The 19,578-nt window shown below is 39.1% G+C and overlaps 1 protein-coding gene across 4 annotated transcripts in view; it reads left to right on the top strand.

Moving 5' to 3' along the window:
- The first annotated feature begins 773 nt into the window (after window positions 1-773).
- Window positions 774-19,578, top strand: part of GTDC1 (glycosyltransferase like domain containing 1) — a 258,004-nt gene continuing 239,199 nt past the window's right edge. For all 4 annotated transcript variants that reach the window (XM_024213651.1, XM_024213652.1, XM_024213649.1 and 1 more), the window contains exons 1-2: window positions 774-823; window positions 5,450-5,582. The gene's annotated coding sequence lies outside the window, so the exon portion shown is untranslated. The remainder of the gene's footprint in view (window positions 824-5,449; window positions 5,583-19,578) is intronic.

Genomic DNA, 19,578 nt, shown 5'->3' with positions numbered 1-19,578 from the left:
AGTCCCCAAGGGGGCATATTTCCACTTCTAGCAGAAATTCTGGCAGGCCTGGAGGGAATAGATGCAGCTAGGCTGACCTCCTACTTTTCAAAGAAATAAAAGGAAAGATGTATGAAAAATAGGGGGCCAAGAAGTCTCAGTCAGTACCTAATTTTGTGGCTCACAAATCAGAGAGTACTAAATCACACCTGCAGTGTCACACCCTACAATCCTTCGCTAAAATCAGGAATAAATGTGTTCAATGTTCAGAGCTGATCTGGGACGCTAGGCTCCCACTCAAAGTTGTGCTTTAAAGGTGGCACAGTTGGTCACCTTAATGCCAGAGGTAGCTTAGTGGCCAAATTTAACCCTGGCACAGTTGGCCTAAGTCCCCAGAAGCCAAGTGGAGGTGCAATTGTTTCCCCCAGGGCTGAATTTGCCCCACGTGCGGACTGTGTGTGAAGTGCTCCGGATCCTTAGGGAGGAGGGCACACAAACCCTGTACAGGTGAGCTATGATTTTAGAGGCTAGGGTGTAACATGGGGGCCAGACGCCTATAAGGATGGAGGGCAACAGTGCCTGTGCGTGATCGGGAGGGAATTGCAGGGGGCAGGTTTTCTAGGGAGGGAGGCAGCCTTCTGCCAGGGGTGTGTCCGTGAGAAATTCAGAAACGTCTCCCTCATGCAAAAGAGGCAGCTGGGACCGGGGCAGCGGCTCCGCGCGACGGGCAAAAGCAGGCAGGCGGGCGGGGGAAGCCGAGCCTCCTGCGTGCTGAGGGGAGGGCGGGGCAGGGACGCTAGCACGTCGCTGCCGCCGCCGGCCTCCAGGCGGGATTGAGGAGGAGGTGAGTTCCCTCGGGGGCGGGGGGGCTGGTGAGGAGTGGGGCCGCGTGATGAGAGCGAGCCCGGGAGGGAAGGGGTCAGCGCGGAGAGGCCGAGGCGGCCGGAAGGAGAACGGGGCAGACAGCGGCTGGGGCGGAGGGGGACGGGCCCAGGCAGGGCTGCTCTCCTGAGGGGAGGCGGAGAGCGGCAACTGCTGGCCTGGGACTGTGTGCGGCGTCTAACATGGCTCCCCAGCACCTGCAGCTCGCAGGCGGCCCGTGGCAGGGGAGCTGCTGATCCAGGGGTGCAGCCGCCCCAGCTGCCCCTTAGGTGGCTCCTGAGCACTGGGAGCGGCCTCTACGCAGGGGGAGCTGCTACTGCTGATCCGGGGTGCAGCCCCTAACGTGGCCCCTGTTCCCCACGGTGGCTGCTGGGGACGTGGGGTTGCAGCCTCCCCTGCAGCCCCTAAGGGGCGGCCAGCACTCACAGCTAACGGGCGACTCTGCTCCTGGCGATCAGGGGGGGCAGGCTCCCCAGCACCCATACAGGAAGCCTCTCAGAGCTACGGCTCAGGAGGGGCCTCAGACTGGAGAGCTGCTGCTGTTTAGGAGGAACAGCTTTGCCAGTGCCCTGGTATGGGTCTCCCATTTGCCATGTGATGCTCGCAGATATGGGGAGCCCCTGTAGGGGGGCAGGGTATGCGGCCTTTATAATGATTTCTAAGCAGCACCTCGACTATTTACAGGGCCCAGGTCAAAAGTGGAGTGAGAGAAACCCAGTGCTCTCAAAGGAGGCTGATCAGCTACACACAATTCAAAAGGCTCCACTGTGGGGGGACCTGGGGGAGCTGCTGGAACTCTCGAGGGTGGGGTGTGTGCATTGCACCCTCTTCAGGAGCTCAGCATTACTGTGCAGCAGCTGCATGCAGTCTTTCAGAAGGGGAGAAAAAAGACCTAACGGAAATAATACTTGTGCCACTGGTCAGAGTACTCGTGCACAAGTTCAGCAGTCTGACAAGGGGAATTGGTGTGCTGATCGTGTTATGTGCTTAGCTGCCTAACTTGGTTTTCCAACTTTCGCATACAGTTCATCTCACAGGCACGGGGATATAGCGGAAGCTATTGCTGGCGCTCAGAACATACGCAGCTTCCGCAATAGTCTGATGCAGTCCTCAAGGAGCCCAGACACAGTTCAATATCACAATGAGCATGTGAAATTAATGTGGGTTTTTTTTTTCTTAAATAGCTTTTAATAAAAATGACTGTAAGTGCTCTGGGGCAGGGTCTGTCTCTGTTTGTGTGTTTATGAAGAGCAGTGTAAAATTGGGCTCCAATCTTGAGATGCTACCGTCGTACAATTAATAAAATATTAAGTTTTTAAAATAATTACACTCTTGACAAGAAAGCCCCCCACATAAACAAATTGCACAAAAGTTGAAACCCATGCAAAAGTATACAGTGTGAAATTGTTTTAAAACAAAAGACAGATGAAAGGAGAATTCAGTTTAAAAACTAAATATATTTTAAAATGTGATTTTAAATTAAATTAATGGAGATGTCCTATCTCCTAGAACTGGAAGGGACCTTGAAAGGTCATTGAGTCCAGCCCCTGCCTTCACTAACAGGAACAAGTACTGATTTTGCCCCAGATCCCTAAGCAGCCTCCTCAAGGATTGAACTCACAACCCTGGGTTTAGCAGGCCAATGCTCAAACCATTGAGCTATCCATCTCCCCTAAAGCACTATCAGAAAATATTTCATGATAATGGGATGCTTCAAGAAAAACTTTTAAAATTAATCCCAAATTAAAGGGAGTTTTTCTCACATAACTAAGTTTAGTAGGTCTAACCAGATCTTTTAACACATGACTGTGTGATGATGGGAATAGTAAACTAGAGGAAATGAATGCAAATACACAGACTTTTTTTAAAAGGAGGAAGGAAAAGTTTGGATACAGGAACAAGTCCATTATAATGGATGCTGACTTTATTTTGGATTTTTTTTTCTACTCTAGTTCTTAGGTGCTAGCCATACATTAAGTTAGTTTAAAGTTTAGCACAGTGGTTAGGTAAAGATGAGCAGCAGATTGCAGTATTGTGTATAACAATGGGTTGGTATTATTCAATAGAACTGTTTTATTGGACTCTATTAACCTTAAGCCTTAACAATGACAGGACTTTCATGTAAGAACCCACATGCAAAGTGCAATATTGAATTTTAATTAGAGCTTTCAAGACCTGAAGTGGAATGTATTCTCATCATTTCCCTCTCCCTTTTAATGTACATTTTTCTTAGAAGCCTAGACTTAGTAAAAATACTTTGGTGTTGGAGATTACATTACATCATGTGTATGAGTTTGTATAATCTCAGTGTCAGAAGTCAGTTTTGATAAAGTAAAATAAGGACAAATTCAAATGTACAATTTAATTTTAGATTTATACCCCAACAGTGTGTAGAAAGATTCTAACAATTGGGATTCAATCATATATAAGGTTATATTCATCTTTCTTGCTAATGATTGGCCAGACTGACTCCTTGTCTATTGACTAAAGATTAGCTAAGCATATTTAGTGTTGCCCAAGTAGTTTGGATAATTAATATTCTAAGGTTTTATTTTTCTTTATGAACTTTGGAATACTTTCATGTTAGTTAGGGGAACTTTTTGAAACTGCAGCCAAAAATAAATCATTCAAGAAAAACATAACTATGAATTTCACATACTGTTCCTGCATAAGTCAGAGCATAAATTGCATACAGTGTGCAGAAGGAACATATCTGTCTTATGTGGGCATTTTTGTTGATGTGGGCAGAATTTAGATATGCTTAGTTATGTGCAATATTCAAATAAATACACTGAATAAATATTTATTATAATAAATATTATTGCTAACAATAGGAATAATGGGGCCTTAATCTTGATTGGGCCCTTTGGATGCTTCCATAGTGGTAATAATAGTAATATTGCATATGGAATAATGTAATATGAAGGCAATAACAAAATAAGGCAGAAAAGTACAAGACCTCAAATGTGTGGATATCTGGTCCTTGTTAGATTGGCTGTACAGTATATCTAATTTCAAAAACAGTCAAACATGGGGGTGGGGGTGAGTGAACTATAAACAATTCTCATTATATATGATTCTAAGAACCTTGGCAGTGCTAGTGACATGCTGCCAGTATTTTAACAAGAAGTGCCCATAAAATTTCCCTCATTTGACTGTGATAAATCCTGTGTACCAAATCTGTAAGGGACAGCAAAATCATGCTAATCTTTGGTGGCAGAATTTTCAACAGCAGGCTCTTGAGAACCTCCCCCACCTAAGGCATCATTAGGCAGTGCAGTTAGCAGTGATAATGCACAGCTTTACTGCTATAAGAACACATATCCCAGTGTTAATGTCACTTCTGAATAGATATATCTCAAAGTATGTGTCTTAAATGTACACCTTAGCTATCCATATTGCTGCACATCAGATGTGAAAGTAAAAATAAATGTGTGAAGCTCCAAACAGACTTGTATGGATTTCTGAAAATCTGAAAACCACATCTCCAAACTATCTATTATCCCAAATTCTCTCTCTCACACACACACACACATCTCACACAAACATGTTTTTAGTTGACCTTCAGTGTTTCCTACAAGCAGGACATCAAAGTTCTTATCTATTTACAAATGACAATAAATAGGCTTCCCTATACTTAAAATATGGCCAATGCAACAGATTTGGGATATGAGTAATTATGTGGCGTTCAAATGAGGGAGGAATATGAAAGTGTAATTTATTAAAGAAATACAGTTTTAGAAATATAGTACTTAGAATAAATGAATGAGGTCAGTTCCTATTTGTGTTAGCTTGTAAGCTTGTGCCCCCCAAAACAGTAATCCACAGGATTAAGATAAGAGGAGCACAAGCAACGGTGGGGCTCTTAGATTTTAAAATAAGGTTACTGCCATAATAATACTGATAGATGCGAAGTATGATTATCCAAAGCCTTCTCACCAGTATTACAGATGCTGCAAGATTTAATGTCATCCTTGTAATTTATGAAACTAACCTCAAGCAAGTAAGTAAGGGTGGACACATCACTGGGTTAATGATAAGCCTGAGAAATAGAGAATTTAGATGTTTTAAGATTTGAAATCTTTCTCTCTCTCACACATATGCACATGCATGCACACGCACACAGAGTTCTAGATTAATAACACCAAAGATTTAACTGTTCATAGGTCACCTGTAGCATTATATTCCAGTTTTGTCCTGGGACTACTTCTAGGGATTTAGGTGCCACAACTGTTCAACTACTTGGACCCCCTGAGACTGACAGTAAAAGTGCTAATAGCAATTATGGTATTGGTAATTTTCTAGGAAAACTGTCCACTATGAACTACCGTGCAACGGCATGTTCACATCCACTAGTGAAAAGCCATTTTATATTAATATCTTAAGGTAACTACTGACTATATGCTGGATTCAGACTCGTGACCTACAGGTGAAAGCTGCCAATCCCTTAGGCTCTTCATTATTTACCCATGGAAGGAAGATTTACTGAATCATTGTTACATAATAGATGCTGCTCACATTGACAGGGTTGAATGATCAGAGGTATGGGAGTGAAAGATGAGTATAACTGTTAATATTTATTTTTTAGCTCTAAAAAGACGAAGAAAGATCTTCTCATTTCCAGAGTAACTGGAGACTGCACTTTTGCCTGCATCTTATTCCACCTTTCCCCAAGTGAAATAAACTATACAGTTTTGCCTGTATAACTGCTTCTCCAGTAGGTAAGTGTAGACAGCCCTAAGTAAACTCCCTTAAAAGAAATACGTTTTGGTTGTCATAAAGTCGGTTTTCTTTTTGGTTGTGATTTAAATATAAAGAGAGGATTTATAGAGATGACTGCAAGGTTCCATTGCCCTAATTGCTCACTACATCTGGCACAGCATAAAAATTGGTCTCACTTGTACCTAAAACAGTTACCTTTATTTTTTATTTATTCTATCTGCTTTTTGTAAAATCAATGGTCATGTTAAATGCTTAAATACCAAATATGCAAATTTAGAGATCAATATATGATTTTTTTTGTATTTCTTATAATAGATATCTGGTATGCTGTTTGAGGGAGTCATCTAAGTCTTTAATAATTTTGACTACTCACTAGTTAAAGTATGTTATCTCTTATTAGAGAAATATATATTTATCTTTTAAAAATATTGTGTTTCTTTTTGAAGAAATAATAGCTTAGGATTGTAAAAGTAGCAATTTTGGAAGTGAATCTAGATTTTTTTTCGAATGGTATGGTTTAAAACTGAATTGTGAAGAAAACAGGAAAACGATGCCAATATCTGTGTTTAAAAAAAAAAAAAAAAAAAATTCTCAGATATGTGTTTTCCTGTATGCTTTATGTTTACTATTTTAAGACTGAGTGATGGCATTTAAACTATCATTTTTCAATTGGAATTATTTTAAAAATATTGCCAATAATTGGCATTTCACTCAGTCATTACCCAGGTGACAAAAATCCCATTACTTTCAATGTGTGTGTGTAGAATGTCTTCACTAATCAGGCTTAAGAGGAGCACTCAGCAAATTTACCACTGAAACTTGTCTTTAAAAAAAAAAAAAAACGTTTGGACATGTGACATCTATACCCCTCCATGCCTTATTCCTCTTCCACTGTGAGAGCACAGTATATACAATTCTTGGACATCATAACTATCATGGAATCTCGCTGGAACTTGGAGCTGGCCACCATGTATCCTGTTTTTATAATGTGTGACTTTAAAAAAAGTTTGACCATGCAGTATGCTTTTACAAAGTCATTACCCAGCTGTGGTGGTTTCATTGTAGCACTGATATCACAGTGCTGTTCATAATGTACATTTAATTCTATAGTAAAATATTATCATTATTATTATGTTCTCCTGGGAGTAGCTTATCAGTAGAGAAGAGAGAAATGCACTTGCAGGATGTGTGGACAATCTTCTCAATGAGTCTCAACCTCTGGAAAGCAGTAGCCACTGGTGAAGAGCTAATTATTCCATGTGAAATTATATAAGGAGCCTTAGCCCTGACTCTACCTCATTTCCTTTCCTATGACAGTAAGTTCAGAAATCTCAATTCCTTTCTCCTTATTTCTCTGTACTATGTATTTTATTTACTATTTCTTATATGAAGGGTTATTTGCTGTTGTCAAAAAAATAACAATTTGTTTTAGTGTTAAATATTTCTAGGTAGAATTAGGCTCTACACAGTCATCCAATTTGAACATTTCGATTTGCTTTCTAGATTCAGACTGGTCATTTTCCATTGCCTTCCCTGTAACTTGACTTCAGTTCCCCAGTAGAGGATTTGTGTGCTTGGAGTTTAAATGCTTCATGTGATAGTGATGGATTATTTTCTGACCATCTTTTCCACTGCCTTGTCTGCTTAGAAAAAGACATATCAAAGGCCCATTTGGGCCTGCAAGGAGCAGGAAAGTCACCTCCTTTTTTTTCCTGATAGAGAGGGCTAATCACTTGCAGACCAATCAGACTGCTTCCACTTTAGAGTAGTTTTGGCAGAGTGCTTTAAAAGCACAAAAGGAGTAAAGGAAGCAGTTTGGATCTGATGTGGGTTCTGAAGGTTCCCTCAAAGAAGCCAAGGAGAAAATAGTTGCAGACTATTGAAGGATCCAGGGGCTATGGCGCATAATAAGAGAAAAGTGCTGTGAATCTGAGCATTCTTCCTGTTACATTAAGATGCAAAGAAGCACAGTAGGAACAGATCCAAGGTTTCACCATTATAGAGAAAGTCTCAAAATTTTTAGAAACAGTTGCAGGTGATAGCTTATTGTCAGGTATCTCAGTTCCTCTTGAGATGCTGAACATAAAATTCTATCTGTATTGACTATCTTGTCAGATCTGGGTCCTGAGTCAGTTTCATGAAGGGGTTTGATACAACCTTGATTTACAGTGCATTTTTATGAAGGATTATCAGAAGATAGCCCATCATAATCTTCTGCTTCCTCTGTGCAGCTCTGTAGGGTTTCTCACCCTTCAGATTTTGGGTCCTTACAGTTGATCTCATTGCCATCAGGAATAGAATTTAAGGTTAGTTCCAGGGCTCTCAGATCTAGAGAACTCCTTCCTTGAATTATTCCCTGAAGATGTCTGTAGACACACGCTCTTTATTAAGATATCCACATCTCCCTGGATGTCTAAATCAAGGGGACAGGTTGCAGGGCTCTCATTGTTTGTAGGAAACCTGTGTTTCTGGGCTCTATTAGTGAATATGGGCTCTGTGAACACAAGATTATTCTGATAAACAGCATAAGGACTAAATTCAAGAATTTTCCATTTGAGGAACCTGTTTTCTTCACCTCAGAGTGAGGGTTGGCTCATTCTTTGGATAGAGGGAAATTGACCCAATACAGACAGGTTCCAGAGGAATACCGCTTCTTGTTAGAGAGCTGCTGAATACCACAAATCTGATCAGAAGCAGTTTTTCTTCTCAAAGCAGAAAGAGAAGCAGCAGAAACTAAAAACAACTTCTTTGGCAACTTGAGATCCTTTTATTATTATTGTCTTGAGACAGCTAATTTGGGGTGGCACCTAATAACTTCAGCCAATTGTAGCATTTTCCCCTCTCTCTAGTCTCCTTTTTGGAAAATTTGTCAGGTGTCATAGAGTGGAATTACCTTGGACAGCTGGCTACTAGAGATAATTCAAACCGGCTGTTCCATCAAATTCCACTCTGTGTCTTCTCCAAACCCTTCATCACAGTCCTGCTTCTGGGATCCTTCTCATGAGAAAGTGCTGAGAGACAATGTGACCTTTCTTTTCCAACTGAGAGCAATAGAAGAGGCAGTCCTGCAGCATTAAGAGAGGAAGGGGTTCAATTCTCACTATTTCCTGACGATAAGAGGAAGTTACATGCTAGAGTCAATAAAATTGAATAAGTAGATTAAAAAAAATCAAATTCTATAAGGTGACACTACCATTATTTTATTGGGGTTGCCGGTAGCATATATACATATGTAATCTTTAATTACGTGATCATGTACTGTTTTTTTCCCATAAGACAGCAGTCTCATTCATTATAGAAGATGCATAGCTCATCCACTGGAAGAGCACTAGAGAGAACTAAATAAGTCTCCTAAATTGTTTGAAAATAAATTCAGGGGGTAAAACATTTTTGTTTAGAGTTTGTCTAAACTGTTTTCATACAAATTGTTATAATCTTGCAGGTGTCAACCTGAAGATTTTAGAGCACATTCCTCCAGATCCAAAGCAGCCTCCTCAGTATGTATGAGGAATGTCTTTATGTAAGGCTCCTACCTGGAGTTCAAGTCATGTCTTTATGCAGAATTACTCTTTTGACTCATCAGCTAGATCGGATGCCAGAGAGAGCAGTTTTGCAAGCTTTAATTGATCATTTCTAGGCCCACCTTCATCAAAGTTGTTACTGCTAGTTCCTCTCCCACAAATATTTCTGTAACATACATTACCTTAAGAAGAAAGGTTGCTGACTAATAACTATAGTTCTTTGAGTAGATTGTCATTATAGATGTATGTTTCCTACTATGTGCCTCTCTGTTTGGGAGTCTTCATTAAATTCTGAGTAAGTGAAAAGGGACGGAAGTAGGGTTAGAGTGCCTTATGCAGAATGTTTAGTTCTGTGGTAGAACTTGCATGTGGCCCCAACAGTTACTGTTTTCTAGTGCGTTCGGACTTGTGGCCATCGGTGTATGCATACCTCAGAAGTGGGGAAGTATGCTGATAATCTATTTGAAGAACTATATTTATTATTAAGGAAACTTTAGACATATGCTCAGATACTAAACTAATGAGCAGCCTGAAAATAAATTAATAAAATAAAATTCTGACCTAGAAAGGCAATCCATATATATACTAGATCTATCACTGTAGTATCTGAGAATCTTGCATATTTTCAAAAGAAACTAATGGAATCTCAGTTTCTTTTTCTCCAACTTCAAGGTGAAAGGAAGCTTAAAAAGTATTTCTTTCCTTATTTCAGTTCATTTGAACATCTGTGTTGCTTTAATATAGGTTTTTGAATTTAAATAGTATTATATTCCTGATATGATACCACTGTTCTTGAAATTTTCTAATATTACAGAATCCTTCACTAAGGTCCATTCTTATACATGCTCTTAACAGTTTTTGACTTTTTTTAATAGAGCGTTCTAAAATGTGAATTTTGAAAGTGTGGTAAGTATATTCTACTCACAATGTAGTGTAGATTTTATAACTTAGAATCTACACTTATTACAAGTGTTATTTTCAAGTGTTAATATATTTATGCATGTCTCAGTCTAGTTTAATGAGGGTATATCATTTGTGTAGCTGTTAAAATGAATAACCAATAAAAGAAAACATTGCACTAATAAACAAGAGATGGCTGGAGTTGGCTCCACTAACTGAAACAATTTACTTCATCCATCTTCAGTGTTTCTTAGCAACACAAAGTACTCTTACCCAGGGCGCTTTCACGGACTTTCACATCTTTCTTCAAATATAGCTTTGGTAGTATTTTATATGACCTGAAGTTCGTCCATCTGTCCTGAAGCTCCCAATGCTTTTCCAATTCTTCCAATGATCAAATGATCTTACATACATTTTTTCAGCTTAATAACACACAAGTTGACTAGAGAATCATTCAACATGTCAGGTTTTCCAAAGGGTTCTGGGAAATTATTTGCTGTTCTGTATAGCAAAGCTAAACGTTATTGAAAATGTGTTATAGTTTCATAATAAAACAAGTAGGAAAAATGTTGGCTTGGGAACTAACTAAATATTTTCAGATAGCCCTAGCCTCAAGGCTTGGATTGCTTGTAATAAAAGGGTAGCTTTGATATCTTTTGGTGAATTGACTAGTATTCTGTTTAAATCATAATTTATGAAAATACTGACTTGATACAGAATGTTACATTATCAGATTGTTCATGTGCAAGAATTGCATTAATGTGTGGCTGACATTTTCAGTGTTTATTTCATGAAAGGTTAGTAAACCATTGCTTCTCTGAATGTGCTTTCTAACAACTCAGAGGTTGCTATTGATACTTTAGGATTCTTCCTCCATTTCTTGCTTTCCATTTTATAATGTGAGAGAAACCGATTCTGGTCTTTTAGATCACTGAGTAACATCTGCTAGGGAAATTCAGCTTCAGATACATAGCAGAAAGCATTGTTATGTGAATATTGGGAACAAATTTTGATTTCATTCTACAAGACTGTATATAACTTTGTTACAGGAAATAATGTGCTCTGAATTTTCAGTAAATTGCACAGAAAACTTCTGTGATTGTGTAATATGCTTTAATGACTAAATTTCTAAACTGTCTTGCTCTGAGAGAGAGAAATTTTTTAGAGGTCTTAAGATAAAAGTTTTTTATAAATAGTGTGTAGTAATAAGTGGTTGCAAAATTTTGTGGTGAGTTAATTTCTTATTTTTTTACATAAGCAGAATAATCACTAAGGTATATGGCAATTATTATGAATAGTACCCAAAAACTGCAGAAACCTTAGCTTTGTTCATCTCTACAATTCAAAAAATGCTGTATTGCAGCAAACAATCTGGCTATGATGCTAACTTTTTTGTTAGGGAATATACACACACTCTTGTGGTGTTGGTGTGCATGTGGTATGCATGTGGTGTGCAAGAACATTGGTATCATATCCGGAATATACTATTATTTAATACAAAAAAAAAATACATTAAAGCAACATAGATGTTCAGATGAACTGTATCTAAAAGATAAATATGAGAGAGAAAAGACTTGATGGGATAGTGTTTTATGAAGGTTTTATCAGCATGTTTTTGAGATTGTCTCATTATTCATGGATTGTGAAGACAGAAAGAAATATGTTATTCTAGTGACCGTGAATCAAATCTATACATCTCACCATCCTATCATGCATTAGGCGTATGAGACATATGTTAAAACTTCTCACAGTGCTCCTTGTACAGATGCCAGTCTTTTGTGAGTGGACTCCATCACTGGGTCACCTGGGCTTCCAAGCCAATGGGTCTGGTCTAGTCTAGTCATTGTTTCTAGCTCTGGGATCCTAGGGCACACGCTCAGCCCTCTTGTCTGATACCCTTCCTTGGGATGTTGGGTGCTCTGTCCAGCCATGTTTGACCCTGAAATCAGTGCCTACAATCTCCTGAGACCCCCCACCCCCAGTCACATACATGTGCTCCCCCATAGCTGTACATAAGCTATGGGCACTCTGGGCTTCTAATTGAACCCCTTTAGGTACAACGTGGTAGAAAAGCAAGAAACACAGGCTTAGGAAAGGAATTTCTTAATCACCGTGACTTTACTCTTAAAGTACTTTGAAAATGATGGAAGTCCTGAGACACATCCTCTCCTAGTCTGATCTCCCCCTTCCTATGAGTCTGAGGTTTATTAACCTTATAGGCGGAACAGGGTCCTTCCTGCACTCTCCTTTTTCTGCTTGACCTGCTTACATGTGGTGATGGTGGCCTCCCTCTTGCACAGAGCAGGACCCTGCTCTATTGCTGTGCCACAGGCTCCACCTGAGAAGCTACAGACATACCAGTCTTGCTTGCCCCTTCCCTCCTGTGGGGCCCTGTGTAGAAAACCCAGTATTACATAAGGCTAGACCAATAATTGAGGGACAATCACAATTGTTGGATAATGATTGTGGTCTTGATGGCTTTTAATGTTAGTCCTTCAACAGGGTGTCAAACACCTTTTACAGACAGAGAAGTAATCTGGCATGCAGCACAGTAGGTTGTCTTTTGGCAGACTTGTGCAGTCAGTGTCCAATATTTTCACACACAGAACTAGATAGAGTTCCTAATTTGACTCAGACATATCCTGCTCTGTCGTAACATATTTTACAGAAAATCTATTTTCAAAAGGTTTTAGAGAGTTTTTAAAAAATGTTATTGGGACTGTTTTTTGTAACCTTCCAACTATAAAGGCAAAGTCCAAATTTAGAGACCTTGGAGGGAAAGATATAATGAATAAATGTCATATATCTCTAAATAGCTTTTCTATTGATAAGTGTTATGAATTTAAAGCCTTCTGTGTCAGAATATCCTACATCAAGAATCCCATTGGAAAGTTTCCATTATAAAGTTCCCATTTCTAGCTCCGAAGGACAGGGAGATATTGGATCTGAAACCTGCCACTTATCTGGGACTGGATATTGCCCATTCTGCATGTGAGAGCATTTAAATTTGTGGTCATGGTGGTGGGAAATCCCCCTCATGGAGTAAAGAAGGGAACATTTCCATAGTGGGCTAACTTAAGCAAAAGGCAACTGTTTAGAGGTGCTCAGGGCTTCAGGATGTTGGAAACAGTCCTTCCGCTGATGGATTATTACAAGATTGTGAGAAGGAGGAAAGACTTCTTGTTTCCTCTCTTTTCCCCCTTCTGCACCTCTGTAAGGCTGGCGCAATCTGACCATTTTTTTTTGTATGTTTCTAATATATGTACACAGCATCACAGTTATTTAGGATGTATAATGAAGAGAAGAACCGACTGTGGCAGTCAGGGCCCAAAATGTCACACTCACTTCAAAATTCTATGACTAATTAAGACACAATTCCCTACAACTTTTGTGAAAATGTTGCTTCAAGCACCTCTATTTGCAGTCTAAGCAATTCCCTTTTGTTTGGAAGGTGTAAAACTCTGACGACTTTGCTGAGCCATGCAAATGATCTTTAAAAAGGTAAATGGCTAACCTTATCAATGGGTAAGGATGACTTGTAATCAGCAACATACAGTAGTGCTGATGAAATATTACAAAACAGATTTCCAGAAACTGTTTTTGAACTTCATCTGTGCTTTAAATACATTTTCCAAACAAATTATTTTTTTATATTTTTCATATATTTATTATCTCACCACATATTACAAAAAGTCCATTACTAACTTTTCATTAATGATAGATATAAAGAAAGATTTGCCAAAGAAATAACGTGAATATAGTTGGGATTTAATCTTGGAATTATAAGGGTCACTAGTGTTCTAGCTGCTCTTGCATCTTTTCATATGTAAGGAATGTATGTAACATTAAGGATGTGATCAATGGTGTCATTGGGAACATTTATTTTTCAGATTAAATATTCTTTGCAGCTCTTTCTTGAAAGAACACATAATAGAATATTAAAGAACTAATCTGAGAAATGATCACCAATATTGAAAGGCTTCAAATTGCTATTATGGCTTGGATAGTATTGCTTCCATTTGATTTTGTGAAGTGGAAAAGGAAAATCTAAGATGGAAAAGTTAAAATGTGGATCATTGTTTATTGAGAAGTTTCGCTTTTGGGGTTCACACACAGTTCAGTATAACCTGTGTCCTTAAAGAGACTAGAACTCATGAGGTACATAATTTAATTCTAAATTGCATCTGGATGTTTTAATGAAATAGAAGGCATACGTTTTTCTTTACATACAGTGTTTCTCCATTATGCATTGTGATGGAGCTTATATTATTTGGCAAATACATATATTTTTAAGGAAAGCAGAGAAAAATGAATTGCTTGAAATTGAATGGAAAATCAGTCTCCCCATTCTCACTCAGAGTAAGCCTTCATCTTTATATTGTCAGAAAAGAGGATAGGGATATTCTGTAAATTATTGGACTTTTCTTCCCGCCAGGTAAAATTGTTATAGGATAAATGCATTAGAGTGTTCTGGATGTTAACTTTTTAATTGCTAAATCATCTTTAAACATCAAATTCCCATTGTGTATTTCTTTTTCTGGTCCCAGTTCATCAGAATGTATAATAAGATTGCCCTTTAAAGGAATTCATTTTGTAGCTTTCAGACCTGATCATTCTCCAGAACAGGCTATAGAAATAATAGATGTGATCCATGGGAGTGATTGCATTCTAAATTTCAATAAAGTTATATTAAGATTGTTGTGTGAACAAGATCTCTGTGTCTGGTTAGATCCTTCCTTTCCACTCCCCTGGAAATAACATTGGAAATAACTTGTCCATTGAGTTATAGGGGCTTAGGGCCTGATCCAGCTCTCACTGAAGCCATCCCACGACCATCTACTGCCCGTGATAGTGGCATTCAGTGTACAGGGCCTTCTTAGTGTGAACTATGTTCAAATAGCCTCCAAACTTTAGAGGTTTCTTATGTTTGCTTGGTGAAATGCATGTTCAGTGTGCTGCTTTATCTTTTAGTATTGCATTCATGCTTTTCTCTTTTCGTAGTCTTTTTTTTTTTTTTGGTAATGGCAAGTGTATTTTGCTCACAAAAGATTCACATTCTCCCCTATTTTGAGATGCTATCCAGAAGCAACAGTTTTGTTCTTCAGGTAATCTGGAATGAGGATATCTGTTTACCTTGATTTTGCTTCAAATGAATTTTGATCAAGAGAAGATTTGCTACTCTAGATATTGTAATTTAAGTATTACCGTCACAGGATTCAGGAACTTAGGTAGTGCTATTCTCTTTTGGTAAATTTCAAACATCCTAAGAAAACTCTTGAAAGCTTTTCACTCTGTTTTGTCTAAATGCATTTGCTCTTATTTCTGAGACACTTATATAGCAGAGGGCATTTGCTTATGTAACCAAGTCTACACTTAAAACTTTTACTGATATAGTAATGTCAGTTAGGGTGTCATTTTTATGACATTTTAATACCAGTAAAAGACTCAGTTATACCAGCAATAAAGTGCTTTTGCAAGTGTAACTTACTTCTTTAGGGGAACTGTTGTAAATTATGCTGACAGAAGCACTCTTTGCCAGTATAAGCTGTGTCTGCACTAAAGCCTGGTCTACACTGGGTGGGGGGAATCGATTTAAGTTATGCAACTTCAGCTACATAAATAACGGAGCTGAAGTCTATGTACTTAGATCTACTCACCGTGGTGTCTTCACTGCGGTGAGTCAACTGCTGACGCTCTCGTGCTGGTGGAGTACCAGAGTTGATGGGAGAATGCTCAGCGGTCCACGATAAATCGACTCCCGCTGGATCGATCACTGCCGGCTGATCCGGCGGGTAGTATAGACAAGCCCTAAGAGGATTTGCAGTGATAGCAACTTTTTTCTAGCATAGACTAGGCCTTAGGGAACAAGGAGGATTCATCACAAGACATGATGTAAGTGGTATGAATCTGCTTTATGAGTTTCCATTCTAGATTTTAAATTCTTTTCTGAAATGTAAGACTTGGGGAAGAGCCCTCGTTTTGCTCCATGTTTTGTGAGGTACCTAGCATGCCTGTGATTGTGGTAAAAATGAATAATAATATTTGCAGATCAGCCAGCTGGCATTCTACACCTATATTTTTCTGACCATACTGTGTAGTTTGGTGTTTTTTGCATTCAAGGCATCTACACTCTTAGCAGAATTGCAGTTTGTCTCTTGTGTACACTACTTTCTTTGAGAACAGGAGTAATGGCTGAATTATCAGACCTCTATTTTTCTGTTTAGCTCCACAGTGATGTTTTTAGATTAATGTTTTGATAGGAATTCATTGTAAATTGGTTTTGTTAACAGACTCTTAATGCACAAGAACAGCCTTACTGGGTCAGACCAATGGTCGATCTGTCTCTGAGAGTGGCCAGTACCAGATGCTTCAGAGGGAGCAAACAGAACAGGGCAATTTTGAGTGATTCATTTCCTGTCATCCAGTCCCAGTTGGTAGCTGAAAGTTTAGGGACTCCCAGAACATGGGTTTGTATCCCTGACCATCTTGGCAATAGCAAAAATAGCTATTGATGGACCTAGCCTCCATGAATGTATCTAATTCTTTTTTGAAACAGTTATACTTTTGGCCTTTAGAATATCCCATGGCAACAAGTTCCACAGGTGGACTACGTGTTGTGTGAAGGAGTATCTCCTTTTTTTGGTTTTAAACCTGCTGCCTGTTAATTTCATAAGGTGATCTCTAGTTCTTGTGATATGTGAAGGGGCAAACACTTCCCTATTCACTTCTCCATACTGTTCTTGAGTTTATAGACCTTTGTCATATCTGCCCTTAGTTGTGTATTTTCTAAACCAGTGTTTCTCAAAGCTGGTCCGCCGCTTGTTCAGGGAAAGCCCCTGGCGGGCCGGGCCAGTTTGTTGACCTGCCGTGCCCGCAGGTTCGGCCGATCGCAGCTCCCACTGGCCGCGGTTCGCCGCTCCAGGCCAATGGAGGCTGTGGGAAGCGGCGCGGGCTGAGGGATGTGCTGGCCGCCCTTCTGGAGCCCCCATTGGCCTGGAGCGGTGAACCGCAGCCAGTGGGAGCCACGATCGGCTGAACCTGTGGACGCGGCAGGTAAACAAACCGGCTCGGCCTGCCAGGGGCTTTCCCTGAACAAGCGGCAGTCCGGCTTTGAGAACCACTGTTCTAACCTGAACAGTCGCAGTCTTTTTAATCAATCTTCATGTGGAAGCTGTTCTATACTCCTAATCATTTTCGTTGCCCTTCTCTGCACCTTTTTTCAATTCTAAAATATCTTTTTTGAGATGGGACAATCAGAATTACATGCAGTATTCAAGATGTGAGTGTACCATGGATTTATATAGAGGCAATATGGTATTTTCTGTTTTGTTATCTATCCCTTTCCTAATGGTTCCTAACATTCTGTTCTCTTTTTTGACTGCTACTGCACAATGAGCGGATGTTTTCAGGAAACTATCCATGATGACTCCAAGATCTCTTTCTTGAATGGTAACAGCTAATTTGTACCCCATAGTTTTGTACGTGTAGTGGGGATTATGTTTTCCATTACTTTGTACTTTATCTGCCATTTTGTCCCCCAGTTTTGTGAGATTCCTCTGCAATCTTTGCAATCAGCTTTGGATTTAACTATCTTGAGTAATTTTGTATTGTCTGCAATTTTTGCCGCCTCACTGTTTACCACTGTTTCTAGATCACTTGTGAATATTTTAACAGCACAGGTCCCAGTACAGATCCTGGGGGACCCCACTATTTATCTCTCTGCATTATGAAAACTGACCATTTATTCCTACTCTTTGTTTTCTATCTTTTAACTAGTTTCTATTTAATGAGAAGACCTTCCCTCTTATCCCGTGACTCTTTACTTTGCTTAAGAGTCTTTGGTCCCAGACCTTGTCAAAGGCTTTCTGTAAGTCCAGGTACACTATCTCAACTGGATCACATTGTCCACATGCTTGTTGACTTCCTCAAAGAATTCGAATAGATTGGTGAAACATGCTTTCCCTTTACAAAAGCTGTGTTGACACTTCCCCAATTTATCATCTTTATCTTCGTATCTGATAATTTTGTTCTCTACTGTAGTTTCAGCCAGTTTGCCTGGGGTAATGAAGTTAGGCTTACTGGCCTGTAATTACCAGAATGGTCTCTGGAGCCTTTTTTAAAAATCAGCATTACATTAGAAACCTCCAGTCATCTGGTACAGAGGCTGATTTAAGTGATACGTTATATACCACAGTTAGAAGTTCTGCAATTTCATATTTGAATTCCTTCAGAATTCTTGGGTGAATATCATCTGGTTGTGGTGACTTATTACTGTTTAATTAATCAGTTTGTTCCAAAACCTCCTTTACTGACACCTCAATCTGGGTCAGTTCCTCAGATCTTCAGCTAAAAAGAATGGCTTCAATGTGGAGATTTCCCCCATATCCTTTGCAATGAAGAGTGATAAGACACAATAAAATACAGAATATGTTAAAAGTAGGTGCAATAAAACCATAGCTATACAGATGAAAACAAGAATGTAAGTGGTCCTAAATTCAAATCTTAGTAGTTTCTTTATTATCTGTTGTTGATCTTACTATGGGTGGGACCTCCTTTTCTGAGGCAGAGATTGGGCAGAGATATTTCTCCCACTTTTGGGGGGTTATGGGGAAATTGGGCAGATATTTCTTTCCCCCCAGAAGCAGGATTAGAGGGACTGTTGCAGAGGACCAGGTAGCCCCTAACAGCCATTTACTATGGGCTTGTCTACAGAGTGATACTAAGGACAATTAATCCAAACTAATGGTGTGAGTTTAAGTAGATTAATTAAACTATAATAAACCCCAGTGTGGACACTCTTATTCAGAATTAGAATAGCCTTAAAATTTGGTTTATCTTATTTCACTTTGGAAGTGAATTAAGCCGAACTGAATTAAGGTCACTTTAATTCTGAGTAAAGAGTATCCACACACAATTTAATGTGGTTTAACTAATCCACTTTAAATTCACACCTTCATTTGATTCAGATTAATTTTCCTGTGTATCCCTGTATAAACAAGCCCTATGGTTGTTGCTAAAGCTGACTAGGATTAGACTAAATGAAAGAGAATATGGATTTTTCTTAAATTCAGACTAATGGCAGACTTTAGTAGGAAAACCAAAGGATTCCTCCTATTGTTATAAAATGTGCAATATAATAAAGACAGTGAATTTCCTAAAAACATTTTTATATGATAGTTTATACAAACCGAGGGTGTCTTGTGAATGAATAATAGATTGCACAGATATAATCATGATTGTCGCTTGAACTGTTTAATTTATTATAGCTTCTAAAAGGCACTTGTCTGCAACATATTCAGCTCCAAATACAGTATTAGAACATACTGCTGCAAAGTCTCTGTTTTATGTAACTTACTCAGATGGTCTCAAACCTTATAACGTTAATAGTTTTTGAGGGCTAAAGAGAGAGAATCACCTCACATAGACATTTTGCATGGAGATCCTGATTTTCATACCTGATGAGTTGGATTGCTAAAGATATGCCCATGTTTTTAGTATACTAAAAATCCATTACAATTTGTTGAGAAATATATTGGATTAGACAACTAAGAATATCTGAAGTGGAGCTGGCAGA

Source organism: Terrapene carolina, unplaced genomic scaffold, assembly GCF_002925995.2.
Source record: "Terrapene carolina triunguis isolate 2854851 unplaced genomic scaffold, T_m_triunguis-2.0 Scaffold62, whole genome shotgun sequence".
Lineage (NCBI taxonomy): Eukaryota > Metazoa > Chordata > Testudines > Emydidae > Terrapene > Terrapene triunguis.
Note: the sequence above shows the minus strand (reverse complement) of the source record. Positions and strands in the feature narration are given on the sequence as shown.